This window comes from Sebastes umbrosus, chromosome 1 (assembly GCF_015220745.1).
Source record: "Sebastes umbrosus isolate fSebUmb1 chromosome 1, fSebUmb1.pri, whole genome shotgun sequence".
NCBI lineage: Eukaryota > Metazoa > Chordata > Actinopteri > Perciformes > Sebastidae > Sebastes > Sebastes umbrosus.
Genome location: NC_051269.1, coordinates 10,176,950 through 10,193,920, shown reverse-complemented (window position 1 = coordinate 10,193,920; position 16,971 = coordinate 10,176,950). Strand labels below are relative to the sequence as shown.

The 16,971-nt window shown below is 40.5% G+C and overlaps 1 protein-coding gene across 3 annotated transcripts in view; it reads right to left on the bottom strand.

Annotated features, from left to right (window-relative positions):
• The window catches only part of gnai2b (guanine nucleotide binding protein (G protein), alpha inhibiting activity polypeptide 2b), a 55,324-nt gene that overhangs the window by 19,696 nt on the left and 18,657 nt on the right, over positions 1 to 16,971 (bottom strand). The window lies entirely within an intron of this gene.

Here is a 16,971-nt window from a genome sequence, read left to right as displayed (position 1 = left end):
TCTCACTCTGATAGAAGAAGAGAGATGGTTTAATGGCTTTTTAAGATTTAATGCTTCATGGTAGGAATACTTTTCCCAACTCATGCTAAGTACATGATAAAAAAAAGTTGATTTAAAAAGGTGGCTTTGCATGTTTTAATGTATTAAGTATATATTTTACAAAGCTTACCATAGATGCATATAGATTTTTCACTCTCAAAAGGAAGACATTGGTTTCTATTCAGTTCAGTAAGCTCTGAAAATCAACTTGCAGACACTTGAATTATCTGAAACCTATAGCTTTGTCAAAGTTATAATCTCTGTTATCTAAACTCTGCAATTTAAAAAGGTACTTTGTGGAGATTTTGACCATTGGTAGCGCTATGAATTAAACAGGTCGGTCGTCTTGTTCCTTTGTGTTTTGATGCTATTCCACTGATTGACAGTTTGTGGTGTTAACGCTCGAATAAACTTGTCAATGCACCAATAAAGACGAGGAAAAAGAAGACTGCAAGCTAGCAATCATGGATGTACACAAAACAATATTCAAATATTAAAAAAAAACAACTTTGCAAATATTTTACGTGGAAGGAAATGCATTAAAACGTTTATTTGACCTCAAAGATACACACAATGTGTATCAATACAGTAGGTTACACTGACTGTAACTTTGTTTGTGTACAAGAAAACTCCACAGGGCACCTTTACATTTCAGTGTCAGGACTGTTAATTGGACTGCAATTAACAGAAAACCTGAAATGAACAATCAGTTCAGAAAAATCAAGGGATTTACGATACGATCTGAAAAATGGTGGGAAATAAGGGAAAATATTTACAGTCAATGAACTGAAGACACACTTTAAGACCTAAAAGGCAAGACAAGTCCTAGTTCTGTGGATTAAAAAACAAAGAATTTAAGATACATTAAGAATGAAAACTTAAAGAGCATTAGAGCGGAGACAGCAAAGTAAAAAAATGTATGTGCCAAACAGTACAGAAGTCATCATGCACAAAAACAATATATTTTGTTTGTAAGTGAATAAATCTACTCTAATAAACAATTGCTATCTTGTTGAAATGAATCAGCCTGAGTCTTGGGCACTTCCCTTGTGCTGTCAGGACCATGCCACCATTCACTGTCCCTTCTTCACGCCACCTGACCCAGCCCTGCCAACAAACATTAGCCCAGCTCGGGGCTGATGGAGCAAGTGGGACCAGCAGTGCTGTCAACACTCATCATATTCACACACATCCAGCACTTTCCCAAGAGAGAGGGAGGAACGTAAGGGAAGGAGAACGGTGTAAAAGCAATGTCTGGGGCTGCGTTCGCTCTCACTTATGATTTGCTGAAAGGTAGCTGGTAGATACACTTCCAGGTGATTTGTGTCTCTATGACAAAAACAACCCAACTCACACAAAACAAGATTTAATTGAACACAAATAATTATATGGTAATATTTGTATTTCTGGTAAAATGTCAAGGTAATTTTCACCTTTTCTCTTTTGATCCTTTTTTGTTCCCAACTTATACCTGAGGGAATCCGGAGGTAAAGACTTTTTAATCTTATTTAAAGCTAATCAAGATTAAATTACGTAACTAGGCTGCTGCTTCTATTCATTCGCCACCTCAACTCCAGGAACACAATGTTTTATCACATGGCTGCTTAAGTCTCTTCTCTTTTAGACCGCCATCTACTTCCATCTGGAACATCAAAAGTGTCCTTTTATGAGATAGATATAACCAAACAGATTTATAGGTGTTTGTATAAAAATTGTCAGATTAAAGAATAAAAGGTGGGTGGTGGAAAGTGTAATATCAGTCTCTCTGCATGCGGACAAACACATGCATGAAGGTCACCTTCCTGACTCCAGAATAAAACTCATTAATATTTCAAGCCCAAAGGGAGGTGAACACTTGTGAGCAGCAGCGAAAAAGAGGAGCGCAGCCTCGTTCTTCACGCTCAAGATGCTTTAGAAGAAACGGGCAGAGTTGTTGTTGTTGTTGCTGCTTCTGGGGAAAACTTTTGAATTTACTTTTGATATCAGGTCATTTTGTTGCAGCAGCCAGAGGGCAGTAAACCGTGCTATATAAATTTATTGTTGTTATTCATCTTCAGGGCGGTATTGATCTTAAATCTCTTTCTCTGTGTTATAATGAAAAACAAGAGCTTAACTGATGGGATTTTCAAGGCCGCTTTTTTATCATAAAAACATAATATAAACACTTTTGATAAGGGTGAGTATAAGGGTTGTGACCAAGATATGTAGTGAGTGGAACATTTTATAGCTGAACGAGCTATAGATCGTTACAATAGGAACCTGAACCTGTAAACTAAAATTGGCCAATAACATTAGTTCACTGATATATCAGTCATGTTCCAAAATTGTGTGGCTATGTGGTCGAGCTGAGCCATAAACTCAAGAGGGGTTTGGGGTGTATACAGAGATACTACAGGACACTGTAATAACTAGCTGATGAGTCTTCTGAACACATTAGGAAAATGTGTTTCATATTGCTCTGGGAGTGTCTTAAAGTCGGTAAACTGTGTTACTTATCAAATTATTCATAATAACAAACAAGCAGGGCGTTAATTTACCCAGATGGGACTCCACCAAACTACATCTCACTGCTAATTGAGGTACTGACAATTTTGACAATCACAACAACGCTAAATCACCGGGGGGGGGGACAAAGAGCTGCTGCACGGGATTAATCGATTGCACTGAGCAGGATATTAATACAATTTTATGTGCCAATAACTGTCTCACGTTGAACGCAAATATTCCCACGAGTATATCAGTGAACATCTATCAAGCAGAGAACATCAAACAATATTGCTAAGAACATTCAGTTCAGCTATTACGGGTAAATCTGAAGAATATTTTAAGTGGACGGATGTATCCATGGTACATGTGCTTCCACAGTGATGGAGCCGCAATGAGGTATGATTAGTATTACAAAGACCCCTCTGTGTGCTGTGCTGGCAGGGGGTACAAGCTCTTTCTTTTTAGAGTCATTGCAGCAGACCAAAAATCATTTTCTGGCAGCGAGAAGACGATGCCACCCCGCTTTTCTGCTTCTTCAACACCAACTATTCATACTTGTACACCATGATTTGTAGCATGAAGATCACAAGTGCTCAGGCTACAGAAAACAGAACCATCTCTCTCTGAACGCATCCAATACTCTCACAGGCCCACTCACATCGATGACAACTTGGCCACGGTCGCGGTTACCCACTGCTGATGACACAAAGCCTCCATTCATGGACTGATGAGATGTCACAATCTTGGAAAACACACAAACATCCACACAGAATATCACAGCAGATAAGGTTGATCACCTGTCAACCGGCCCACGCATCAATCTACATCTGAGCTTTAAGTAAGGGCAGGGAATCGGGCTGGTGGTTTCTCTGTTATAGTGCTGAAACAATTAGTCAAGTCAATTTTATTTGTATGGCACAAAATCACAAATTTGCCATCCTCTGTCCTTTACAGTGCGACCCTCTCATCGAATAAGGAAAAACTCCCTCCCAAAAAAAACCTTTTAACAGGGAAACAAACAAAAAAAAAAAAATGGAAGATCATTAATTGAGAAGTAAATTTACAGAAAGTTCATAGTCACCGTTTTGCTAATCGAGTAGTTTCAGCTTCTCAAATGTGAGGATTTGCTGCTTTTCTCTGTTTTATATCATTGCAAATCAAATATATTTGGTGTTTGGCTTAGGCTTGCCTTGGTAGTCAGTGTTGCCGGTATTACACGGTGTTCGGGCATACACTGATTACATTACTTGCCCACAGCTCCTACCGTTGTTTTGCTATTTTATATAAATAAAACCAATGTAGTTAATTTTCATGTATCAGCGCTGTATTATCAATACATAAATCGGACGACGAACGCTACAACCTGAAAGTGAAAGTATCTGCTCCATACAGAGTCTCAGCTCAGAGCAGCAGGAGTCAGATTTCACACACACACACACGGGATGAGAGAGAGTTGACAGACAAGACGATGGTGGAGGATTTGGTGTCAAAGCAAAAAAGTTAAAGCGTCTATTTGGCAATATTTCAGATTTAAACCCAATGCTATAAGGGAACTATAATGTTAATGAGGGAATCGCCGTGCGGCTGCAACATTAAACATATTTTCACATCGCTTTCAAAAATCCACATTCTGTAAAAAACGTACTGAAACATAAAAATACAAAATGATGAACAACTTAATCCTGTGCAGCAACGCCTCTTACTTAGCTTGACGCCCCATTCAATTTGGCACACAGTGTTTCTGAGTGGGAAGCCAGTGCGTCTTCTAGAGATTTGTTTGGATCAGTGGGCAACCTCCGGGGTCTGAGAATTGAAGCCGATGTGGAAGTGCGTTAAACTTGCATTCTTTCTAACAGCCAGCAGGGGGCGACTCCTCTGGTTGCAAAAAGAAGTCTGATTGTATAGAAGTCTATGAGAAAATGAGCCTACTTCTCACTTGATTTATTACCTCAGTAAACATTGTAAACATGAGTTTATGGTCTCAATTGCTAGTTTCAAGTCTTTTTCACTACAGCATGATGTTCATTTAGTAAATTATGGTCCCATTTAGAGTCACATAGACCATAAAGCAGGGTATGCTTTAGGACGTGGCTACCTCGTGATTGACAGGTCGTTACCACGGCGTTGTCCGTTCTGGGAGTTGTCCGTGTTTTCGGCGTAAAACTTTAACCCTTTCACAGTGCGTTTTCAGTTCATGAAAGTTAATTGTAACATTTTGGTCGCCTTAAATTGTCTTATTCAGCGTCTTAGCTCCACCCTCTCGTGTCACTTCTGGTTTCAAAAAGCCAAGATGGCGACAGCCAAAAACCAAGATGGTGATGGCTAAAATGCCAAACTGGAGGCTTCAAAACGGCTTACAGTCTATGGTTTGGACACCCACAAGAAACGGTGGGTGTTGGATCTGTGGGAGATAGCTTGAACCTCCACGTGTAACCCTCTCCTAGTGAGGCTACTTTTCTTCTGGAAAAAAAAAAAAATGTCGGCATGATTATCAGAGACTCCAGTTCCACCCCGGCCCCAGTCAACCATGGTGTGCCTCAAGGCTGTGTGCTGGGACCCCTCCTCTTCACCATCTACATACTCCCCCTTGGTCAGATCATCCGCCGCCACGGTCTCAGCTTTCACTCATATGCTGACGACACACAACTGTATCTTAGCACCGAACCATCCACCCAGCTCCCCCCACAGTCACTTGTAAACTTCCTGCATGAAATAAAAATCTGGATGTCATCTAACCTCCTAAAACTCAACCGCAACAAAACAGAGCTCATGGTTGTGGCTCCCAAGGCCCTGCTCCGGAAGGTTGGAGATCTACATCTGGACATCGACGGCTGCTCTTTCTCTCAATCCTCGGAAGTCCGCAACCTGGGTGTCATCCTGGACCAAACTCTCTAAATTCCAGTCGCACATCAAGTTCATCACCAAATCCGCTTTCTTCCACCTAAAAAACATCTCCCGTCTCCGGCAATCACTCTCTAACTCCGTGGCAGAAACTCTCATCCATGCCTTCGTCACCTCCTGTTTGGACTACTGCAATGGAGTTCTGTCCGGGGTTCCCAGCAAAGCCCTGGACAGGCTCCAGTATGTGCAGAACTCAGCTGCCAGGGTCCTCACCCGCACCAAGCCCTGGCAGCGCATCACCCCCACACTCATCCACCTCCATTGGCTCCGGGTCAAGTCCCGCATCACTTACAAAATTCTCCTACTCACCTACAAATCCCTCAATGCCCTGGCTCTGGATCTGACCTCCTCCACCCATACACACAGTCCAGGAAGCTGAGATCCTCAGGCACGGGTCAGCTCTCCATCCCCCCACACAAACCTACCAACTTTTGGGGACAGAGCTTTCAGTGTGACAGCCCCCACCCTCTGGAACTCTCTCCCCATAGAGCTCCGCAACGCCCCATCTCTGGACAGCTTCAAAAGACTCCTTAAAACCCACCTCTTCAACAAGGCCTATGGCCTCTAGCTACTGCTATGTTCCGTTTTTTGTGTCTATTTATGTCTATGTTTAGCATCCTTGGGTTTCTTGAAAGGCGCTATATAAATCCAAGTTATTATTATTATTATGACTCCATGTCTTTCAGAGGAGACGAGTGGTTGTCTACATCCTCCTCAGACCAGCAGGGAGAGTTAGCAGTGACAAGGGCTGCAGTGAAAAGAGAGATTGGTCTGAGAATTAAAAAATATAAAATAAAATACATACTGTGTAAGCATCAGTGACACCTGACTTCCTGTGGCCTGTATTTGATCCATATGCTGTAATTATTAAGATAACACACATTATAAACTTGCTGAGAATAGCTGTGTACAACAGGGAGGAGGTAGAAACTGCTCAGGTGTAACTCACAGGGCACAGAGTCCCTTTGGAAAAGCTGACACAGTAACACCTTAAATCTATAAGGTGTTGAGATACTGAGCAGAAACAACCAGCATCTATCCAGCAAACACTAACGAGATCCTGAAAGTAGTTAATCACATTTTAAAACAGAATGACATGGAAGACAATATGGAGGAAAGCACTTTAATTAAAAGGCAGTTAAAGAAGAGGACAGAGAGGAGGCATTGGCAGTAAAGGTGGACAAGAGTGACAAATGAGCAGGAGATGGAGGGGGAGGATGACGATGCAGAGAAACTGGAACGTGTGAGCGGATTGAGCATGGAGGGCACTGGTTAAGAGAAAAAGTGGTGGGATGAGGACTAACACGAGTGCCTGGTAAATTAATGGATATTCACAACAGGATATCTGCCAGTTTGCACATGAATACAGAGTTCAGCTGCAAGTTCAGCAACTACGAGATAAATGAAAAAGCGAGATTGGCAACGGAGGTGTTGGAATGACTAACACTGAAGTTCAAGCTGAAAAGCGTTCAGTGAACAGCAGCGGGCAATCACTTGTTTTGTTCTTTGCTTTCTGCGTCACTTCACTGCCGGCAGATTAGTGGTTTGCTTAACTGCAGGTCACAGGACGGCAGATTGATTTATAGAGAACTCTTCATCCCAGTGCAGACTGCTCTTAAAAACCTTGTCACTAAATATATTTACTTCCCAAGAACCTTTTTGTTATTATGGCACTAAAACCAAAATTACTTTAGGACCTTTATAGGCTGTTAATTTACAATTTCAGGCTTGTGATCCCAAAATGTATCTCTTAGTAAAAATCGAACAATACAGAAATGAAAGGAAGCACGTTGTCTATTAGCAATCACTAATTTTTACTTTTAATTCTGTAAATCCACCCCTAAACCCTCACAGGTACTGCATTTAGCATACAAAATATGCTCAAATGATAACAATGCAAATTGCAGCCCAACAGGCAACAACAGCTGTCAGTGTGTCAGTGTGCTGACTTGACCATGACTTGCTCCAATCTGCATGTGATTATCATAAAGTGGGCATGTCTGTAAAGGGGAAACTCGTGGGTACACATAGAACCCATTTTCATTCACAAACCTTGCACAGGTTTGATTTGAGGTCAGAGGTCAAGGGACCTAGCATAACATGGTTGGCACCAATGTATTCCTTAGTTTTTTTTAGTTTCATATGATACCAGTATCTTCACTCTAACGTTAAAGCTGAGCCCGCTATAACCTCCGAAAGATCAATTGTGTTAAGGAAATTAGTGCCGTTAAAATGATTTGGCGTTAACACGTCATTATCGTGTTAACTTTGACAGCCCTAATACAACCCCATTTTCTGGGTGGACAAGTTCATCCCCAGCTACCCCACAACGTTTGGGTTGATGAGACCCAGGTAATCTAGTCTGTGTGGACCAAGAGCCATGCTTCTCTCGGGGCTCCAAGATAATAAAGAGGATGAGCGAATGTGACACTTTCCATTTTGCATACAGTACAAACAACGCTGTCCACTCATCTCCCAGCCTCGAGGGAACTGACCAGAAAAGGGCAAATTAAAAAAAGCAGCTGTCTCACAGAAACACTAAACCTGTCCAGGCACATTTGACTTGGAGTGAGTGAGGTCGTGCTCCTCCGGCTGCAGTCAAAACACACTCAGTACACTCTAGTTTGCAAGCAGCATCATTCTGACTCTGAAGACCAAAACAAGACTAATACTGCCTTTGAAATTGCATAGGCTACTATGCACTACATACTCAACAGGTGTACTATCGCTCAACATACTTTTGTGTGAATAAACAGTAGTATGTATCTTTTAGGATTCCAACCAGCAAGGAGCGCCTCCTTGCTGGTTGGAGATGCGTAACCATGGTAACCCGTGCCAACCTCATGTGATCAAAACGATGATTTGTGAGAATCATAGTCTGAATAAATTTAAAATATATATTACGCCTAGCAAAGTGAAATCTTATACTTACACTTAAATTGAAGCGTTATTGATGTTACGGAGCTGTCCGTCAACGTCTGTTATGAACGTTGTCGTCCCTACCGCATTGCATTGTGGGATATTAATGCCGCTGTAGTGTCCAGCGTTGCATACTGTAATATTTCAAATAGGAAAATAGTATGCAATTTGCGTACTATTGGATTAGGATTAGATTTATTTTTGTTCAAGATTTATTTTATACAGTATACATATTGTATTTTGCTCCTTAAGTTAGATCTGGATCTATATAATATGGCTCATCTTACTTGCTTGTAAGGCGAGTGGTGATTAAGATTGGCGGAGTGATATGAAGTAAGAAGTGATGTGCCATCTTTTTGGTTATGGGTGTTCAATTGTCCTACGCTTGAGTTGAGACATTAAAGTGGATCCTGTTGCACAGATGAAGCTCTCCCCGTTGCTCTTGCTTTACCCACAGCAGTCAAGTAACATAGACTTTCTTGGAATTATGAATGTCTGTAACAAATTGTGTGCCAAACCATCTAATAAATATTGAGATATTTCCCTGCCTATAGTCATTCTGCTTGCATGGGTAAAATCTGCTAACCATTTGGAGGAAACTTCCTGCAGCTGAAGTGGAGAAACGACTCAGCAGAGGATGTTTGAAGTGAAAACACCATAAATCCATTCTGCTATTTCAGAGCAGCATCACAGCATCCTTGGGAGGCCTATAATCACAAACAGCGTTCCACATCTTTGTGTCACACAGCCCGCTGCCGTGGCATTTCTTCTGTGGAGACATGTAACACATCTCAGCATATGCCAGCGTCATAGGCCATCTATTGTCTAGTGACTGCCATGGGAGAATGACTCACCGGCCTGGCTGCGACACACACGATTCCTCCTTCGCTTTCCGTCGGTGTCACGACTGCTCACATCCAACTAGCTTTTACAGCCATTTAAAAGGTTAACCTCCTCTGGGCGTTGATGACACTGAGCAGAATACACAACAATGATGCTGTCGCTATTTAAAGCCCTGTCGCATTATGCACTGAGGGAGCTGACTGACACAAGCAGACGTGAGTAAACACATTTGTAAGTACAGTTTTCTTACTGACCCAGACACAGATGTTTAGAGATCTGTTGTAGCAGGAAAAATGTTCCTACTACTGTATGTGGGGTTAGTGTTTAATAGCATTTTATTCAATCTGAATCCAGTATGGAGTCTCTTTACTGACAAATGTACAAATAATATTCAAGAACAAAGATTAGCATTAGCAGATATAGGGCTGACCCGAATGCTTGGATGCTTCGAAGCTTTGACTGTTGCCATTGTAATCAACTGACAAATCAGTAGTGGAATACTTCGTTTTTTGTTTTTTTTGTTAGAAAAGTATGTAATAATAAAGTATAAATCCATTATTAGTTATTCTCAGACGATATCGCTGTTTGTTGTGTGTACAGGTAAGTGTGTCTACAGTAGTGCGGCAGCGGCGCCGTCTTGGGCATTGAAACCAAGCCCCAAGGAAGTGCGCCGTTCGTCGATTCCGACTTTCATAGTGGCCAAACGGCGGTACTGCAACTTCCGTGTCACTCACGTGATGCATTGGGCCCAAAAATACTTTTTCCCATAGACTTACATTGGGAAAGAGACGTCTGTAACTCAGCGGATCATTTTTATTGAGGTGAATCAACTTCCCAGTACGAACACTCTAAAAGCCCTTATTTAAAAAATTAAGTTTTTAAAGTTGTAAAACGCACTAATAGCCGAATCCAGAGTTATTTCCCTTCTTCCGTTCATGTGAGTGAGACCCATACCGAGGCTGGAGCGCAAGCCGTGACGACGGCGTGACGTTGGGACCCTGTTACCGAGTCATGTGACCGAGCAGACGCTACTTCGCCAATCATCTCGGACGCTACTCCGCCAAGATCCGGGTACTTTTCCAGACGGAAGTCGAGCCATTTAGGCTTCATGCGCCAATGAGCAACTCTCATAGGAATGACCGGGAGCCCCGCCTCCAACGCTGTATCCAGTTCTTTTAATACATCCATGATTGAAACGGGGAAGACAGAAACAGACAAAAAGAAGAACATGTCAACCTGCTGTAGGGATGCACCGAAACCGATAGCGGATCGGATATCGGGCCAATACTGACTCAAATAGCTGGATCAGATATCGGTGACAATGGAGCCGATCGATTCAGTTAAATTTTATGTTTATATACATTATATACTGGAATTTTAATTCCTGTTTAAGTTTTGACCAATTTGTTCCTGTTTTAAAAAAGTTTACACTTTCCACCTTTCCAGCTGTTGTCAAAAAACACCGGCGTTTCCTCTCTTTGCTTCTAAACTCTTTGCCGTTACCGTTGACACTCTCCACTAGCACCGCACTGTTGTTGTTTGCCATCGTCACCACAGATTACCTGCAATCAGTTCTTCTTTGCTGGTCTAAAACAGTAGTTGCCAGATAACAATACCAGTATCGGACGCATTTCCGATACTGGTATTGTTATCGGAACAACTCTACAAGATTATTAGATGGAGGACAAACTTGACTATGCTTAAATTATTACCACTGGTAAAACAAAATGAACAAGTAAAGGCCACATCGTCACCTTAATCATTTAGGTAATACTTTTTTTTTTTTACATCATTCACTCAGTTGATCAGGCTCAGCCTCTGTGTTTGTCTGTAGGAAGTGGATACAGGTTATGGTTATTTATGTGTGTGTGAGAGCATGTTAATCCAAGACACTCATTTATAAGTGGAACACACTTGGTTCTAGTCCATAGCCCTCTGTCAGCAGCCTGTTATTAATAACCTCCTCTTTTTCACCCAGTCTGAAATCAAGCCTTTCTCTACCCTCATTTTATTAGTCTGCCGATAGCAGCGGTCTTTGAATTATTTCATGCAGCGAGCTACTCCACAGATTCCGGCAGCCAGCGGGAACAAAGACAAAGAAGAGATTCGTTTACTGAATCACTACATGCAGGTTCTAGTGGGTGACTGTCTACAAACTAGCATCCTGCAGCACAGGTGTTTCAGCCAGTCAGCTCCCACCAACCCTTTTTCACATGCAGAGTGGAAAGCGATGGAGGAATTTTACATGGCTGGATACAGTGCCGTATGTTATCGCCTTGAGTGGAAAAGTAGGTCATCAGCCTCACAGGGAGCTGTAGAGCTTCACTGCTTTTGCTCTGCAGAGTAGGATGCTTGCTGCACAGCCTATGTTAGCAGTATTTAATCCTGTTTTACGTGAGCAGAATCAACACATTTATGTGACCTCGATGCTTAATATAAACCCCGCAATCCTACATTCCCAAATTGCTAACGAGCATCTCACGGCTACTGCGGTATTTTATTTATTTTAAATCAACGCAGCACATCATGCAGAACATTATGTGTGAGACAGACACAAGGAAAGTGATGGTAGTTTAACAGATTGCAGCTTTTTTATATATCAGATTCACTTCTGCAGCACCAATTAAAGCAAAGCAAATGAAAAGAGACAGGTGTAGATTTTAAAGACTCGTACAGTTTGGGGGAAAAAAGAGCATCGGGGACAAGTGGAAGCTCATTCTGATGCATTCAAATCAACAAGAGAGCATCAGACAAACATAAGAGCGGCTGTAATGTGACATCAAGATATGTATGCAATGCAATCGATCACTGCTGCCTGAGGAAGAGCACTGAGCTGAGGAGTATAGCAGAGGCACACTTCATTACGCCCTTTAATAACAGGAGCAAGCGCGCCTTTACTTTTAATCCTTTTAGATCTCAGAGCATCCATCAGCACCATCAACCATCCTGCTTTAAATGAATGCCTCTAAGCAGAGGGTAGGTGTCACCGGCACTGCTCTTGACTGCCTCATACTTTTCCAATACGATCTTCTCAGTCACCATTGGCAACTCATCCTCTTCCTCCTCCTCAGCAAACCACATACTGCGCAACAAGGCGTCATTCCTCGTCTAATCCATTTCTTTCCACATGCTCGCCCATGGCGGCGTAAAAAACACGAGCGAAACGCATTATTTCACCGCTACGCCAGTGATGCACGACTGTGTCTCCACTTAAAAAGCCGGTAAAGCAACCACTCATGACATTTTCAGACTTCATGATGTCAAGTGTCTCAAAACTTATTACATCTCAGCAATATAGAGTCTGAAACAATACTTTGACATTTCCAGAAAAGAAGTCTATCTGCCAAGATTAGATCATTCATAGGTGATTTTTCACAGTGATCTGACCTTTCAGGACGACTGTAGCACCGTCCTGGTTCTTACATTTGGTAACATATCAAAAAGAAAAACATTTTCTCAGGCGATTTTGTCATTTTAATTCTTTTATTTTTCTCATTTTCAGTTTATACCACCATGGATCATTTCTACCTGTGCTGCACAAAAAGACCTTATCAACTATCTCTGGTGCACTGGTTCCCACTCAGTTTTACAACCGCTAGTAAGATTGTATTATATTTTAGGCTTGTGAAGGAGTGGCCCCCGGCTAAATTACTAACATTTCTGCTCATATTCTCAGAATCAGAATCATCTTAAATGGCCGAATAAGTGTGAATAACACAAGGAATTTGACTCCAGTATTTTGTCGCTCTCAATGTATGTGCACAGATATAGACATATGGCTAAAAACAGGGACAACAAAGTATTATTATTATTTTCTAGTACTTGTTACAATTACAGAATGACATGGGGGGAGAGTGTTGAAAGTAGGAATGCACCGATACCGGATCGGATATCGGGCCAGTACTGACTCAAATAGCTGGATCGGGTATTAGTGACAATTGGGCTTATCTATTAAATTCAATTTTATGTTTATATACTATATACATTATATTCTGAAATTTTTTAATTCCTGTTTAAGTTTTGACCAATTTTTTAAAAAAGTTTTCAACCAATTTCCTGTTAATTTTGAAGATTTTGTTTTACCAAGTTGTTGGTGTGTGATTTGATATTTTAATAATAAATAACAATTCAATACATTTATATCCATATACTTATTTGTTATATTTGGTTTTAGAAAGTTAGGAAAGCAATATTGAAGTCAAGACAGATGTTTCTTTACACATAAAAGAATGATCCCAGTCACTTCCACACAGTGAGGCATAAAGGTTATTAATTAAACACTGGTATCGGATCGGTACTCGGTATCGGCCGATACCCAAAGCCCAGGTATCGCTATTGGTATCGGGACTCAAAAAGTCAGATCGGTGCATCCTGAAAGTCTCCAGCAGAGATTGAACCAGAGATATTGTTTGTCTTTAGATTGAAAAAAAGTGCCCCACAAAGACAAACTCACAGCAACGGGCCTTGATACCCTATTTGAACTTTCAACTTCTCATCGGCTCACTAGATGTTTGTCTGTTCCAATCTCTAGCTTTCCCCTGTTTTATTGGACAGAGCACATTCTGCATAACTACCAACCCTTTCACATTACATGAAGACATAAGATTCAATGTCAAGCTCTAAATCCCATCTTCAGACTGATTTCTAGGGCTGGGTATTGATACTATTGGCAATATGATGCCTGAATTTTCTGAAATACAAATGAATCTGACCAGATATCAACCTTCTAATCCTTCAGGTATGACCCTGCATATGCTGGAGAGAATAAACAGAGTGAGCTACAAAGATAATTTGGAAATAGTTGGAGGGATATCTACTTGGATAGCTTACTGACACTGATCTAGTCATTATCTAGATCCACTGACATGGAGCTAAATGTGGTGCTCATATTACCTTCAAGTACAGACAGAAGCCCTGAGAGGCAAGGGAGACAAAAATTCTGGTGATCCATTTTCTAAGTCTGAGCTAAATTGTTTTCTCTCTGATGTTTATGACTTAAGAACAGGTGAAAAAAAAGGTTTTACCAGGATAATCTTTCTGAGTTCCTTATTTGTTTCTGTTAATCTGTAAAACAGGTTGGAAAAAAAGTTTTGGCAGGTGAATTAAAAAATAAATAAAAATTGTCAGGGTATTTTTTTAATTAAACTGTTTACATTTCTCTCTGCACTCTAAACAGGTACATATATTATGTGTTAGCAAGTTATGTAAACTAAAACGCACCCGAAGGGAAACATTAATGCTCTTAGTCAGTAATCCTATTTAGTACACGGGTAGTGGTGCACTTCAGCCTCTTGTGGCAGACAAACACTTAGAAAAAGTGTTTCATGGATGAAAAAACTAATTTAAGGAACTTAAAAAGATTATCCTGGCAAAACCTTTTTGCACTTGTTCTTAAGTCATAAACACGGGAGAGAAAACAATTAAGATCAGACTTAAAACATGATCCCCGTTTTTTTCTCTCTCTCTCTTGTTTGTCAGGGCTTCCATATTCAAGAGAAACTCACTCGCAATTTATCATTATTGTGGTCAAAATGCCATCAAATCATTGATCTCACAATAAAAACTGGTTAAGCTACATAATAAGAGATTGGTTCCTTTGAAACAAGAGACAGAAATGATTTGTTCTTCAAAAACAAACTCTTATTTAAAACAATATAATTGGCATAACTTGTTTCTTATTGGGAGTATTAATTAGGTTACATGGTAAATACATAGTTTTCTTCTTGTTTTTCACACGTATTTGACACTTTCACATTGTAAGTGAACAAAGTTTTTTATTCATTATTTTGGACTTCTTTCCTTTATAATGTGCAGATTCCTTTTTGTCACACACACATTACATTTATGCAACTAGTGCAAGCAGTGACACTAACAGCTATGGGAGGACATAATGCTAAAGATATTGTTATTATTCAGAGTTTCTGCATACTTTCTAAAATCAAATGCAATGGTTTTCATTTCCTTTTGAAGACCTTGACAAAGAGACTTTAAAATCCTTTTGGTCAAGACCATAGAACAGCAAATTATCAATTAGCTAATTAATTTAAATAAGTAAATTATGTGGGTCAACATGATTTCTAATGATTCAAAGTAAGTGTCATCTCAATAATTAAGAAAACAAAGTGCCTATCATAATTAAAAGTACAATTTTCTAAGACTTTTTCATGACCATAAACACTTTTTAAGTTTTGTGGAAACCTTGTTGTTAGTTTAATTGATTATCTGATGGCTGCCAATCAACACAGGGGTCATGATTGACAGCACTGCATCGAAAGAGGAGGAATCCTGTCTTGTAAATTCTGGATTATGTCCACAGAGTGTATGTTGATGAACTATTCAATAACAGGGTTAATGTTTTGCCAGAGGATCTCCCAGTAGAGCTGATTCCACACTTTGCTGTAAGTGACGGGTTATCAGAATTGTCAGGTGTCACGCAGAATCCACACCAATCACCTGGGTAATTTACACCAAAATCAATATGTACTCAGCCTTGCTAGAGTCACTATCAATTACACTAATCAAGTGAATGTGTATTGATCACGATAACAACACTTAACATGCGGAAACTGAAAAACTGTTATTCCTGCACAGAGCAATATACTGGAGAGGAGTAAGCAGGGAGTCAAAAAGAGAGAACCTTTTCTTATCATCTACGCATCAGAGCCACTGTTCAGCAGTTTTCAGAAGAAAATTCAAGATATTTAATGAGGTATGAAAGCCAGATAGAATGTCCCACTCACTATGTACTATATCTTTGTCACAATTCTTTAGAAAAAAAGAGTCCTTATGAAAATGTTTGTTCATGTAATGTGTTTAAAGGGCCGCTATGTAATATATGTAATGCAATAAATCATAAAATGACTATGATATGTCATCAGAGATTAAGGAGACATGCTGAATTGAAAACTGGCTTCTCCAACAAACAATACTACAGTCAGTATGTTCTCCTTTGAAATTCCCATTCCGGTCCATAACGTCTGTTTTTGTATTTCAACACCCCGTTGCCACATATGAAACAAATTGACACGCAAACGATTCTATCGGACCTGAAAAGCCTCAGCACATCTCTCTGTGGTCCGTGTGCAGCTGGGTTATCAAGACAGCGAGTATTTGAGACACACAGGCGGTGAAATGATTCCAACTACTGCTGCTGGTCAGAGGCTAACATGGCCATGTCTAGAAGGTAACCCTCAAATTGCAAAAACTTGAGCTCACTGCTATCAGTCACACCGGAGGAGCGGACGGGCCACGGCTCCAGGGTTTTGAATTTGGACTGCTGTTATCCATTTTAAACACTAGCTGTCAGCGCCACATATTGCTCCTTTAAGTAAAGAACAAAGAATATTGGCAAATATACCCTTATTGGATTTCTGACACACAGGCGTAGTCTGCATGTGAAGATGCATCACTTCATCACACTGTGACATATAAGTTCATATATTTCTAATATCTGTAACTCCCTGAATTCCGGCTGCCATCTCATCTTCACGTAGCGCTTATCAAAACAATTTCATCTCTTTATTCAATTTGGCAGGTCCACTAATCTTAAGACTGAGATTGTGTGGAAACTTGCCAAACGCTGGTTTTCTGTTCCTGAGCAGTGCCAGGGGAAATTCAGGATATTAAAGCCTGCATGAAATACAGACTTTATGGCGTATGGAGTATGAGACTCATGGCCTTCCTACCCTCTCCTCTAATGAATCCACTGAGCCTGCAAAGTGATTCTTCGCATATCAAACCATCCCAGCTGGTGTTTTCTTCACAGTCACACTGCTTATACTC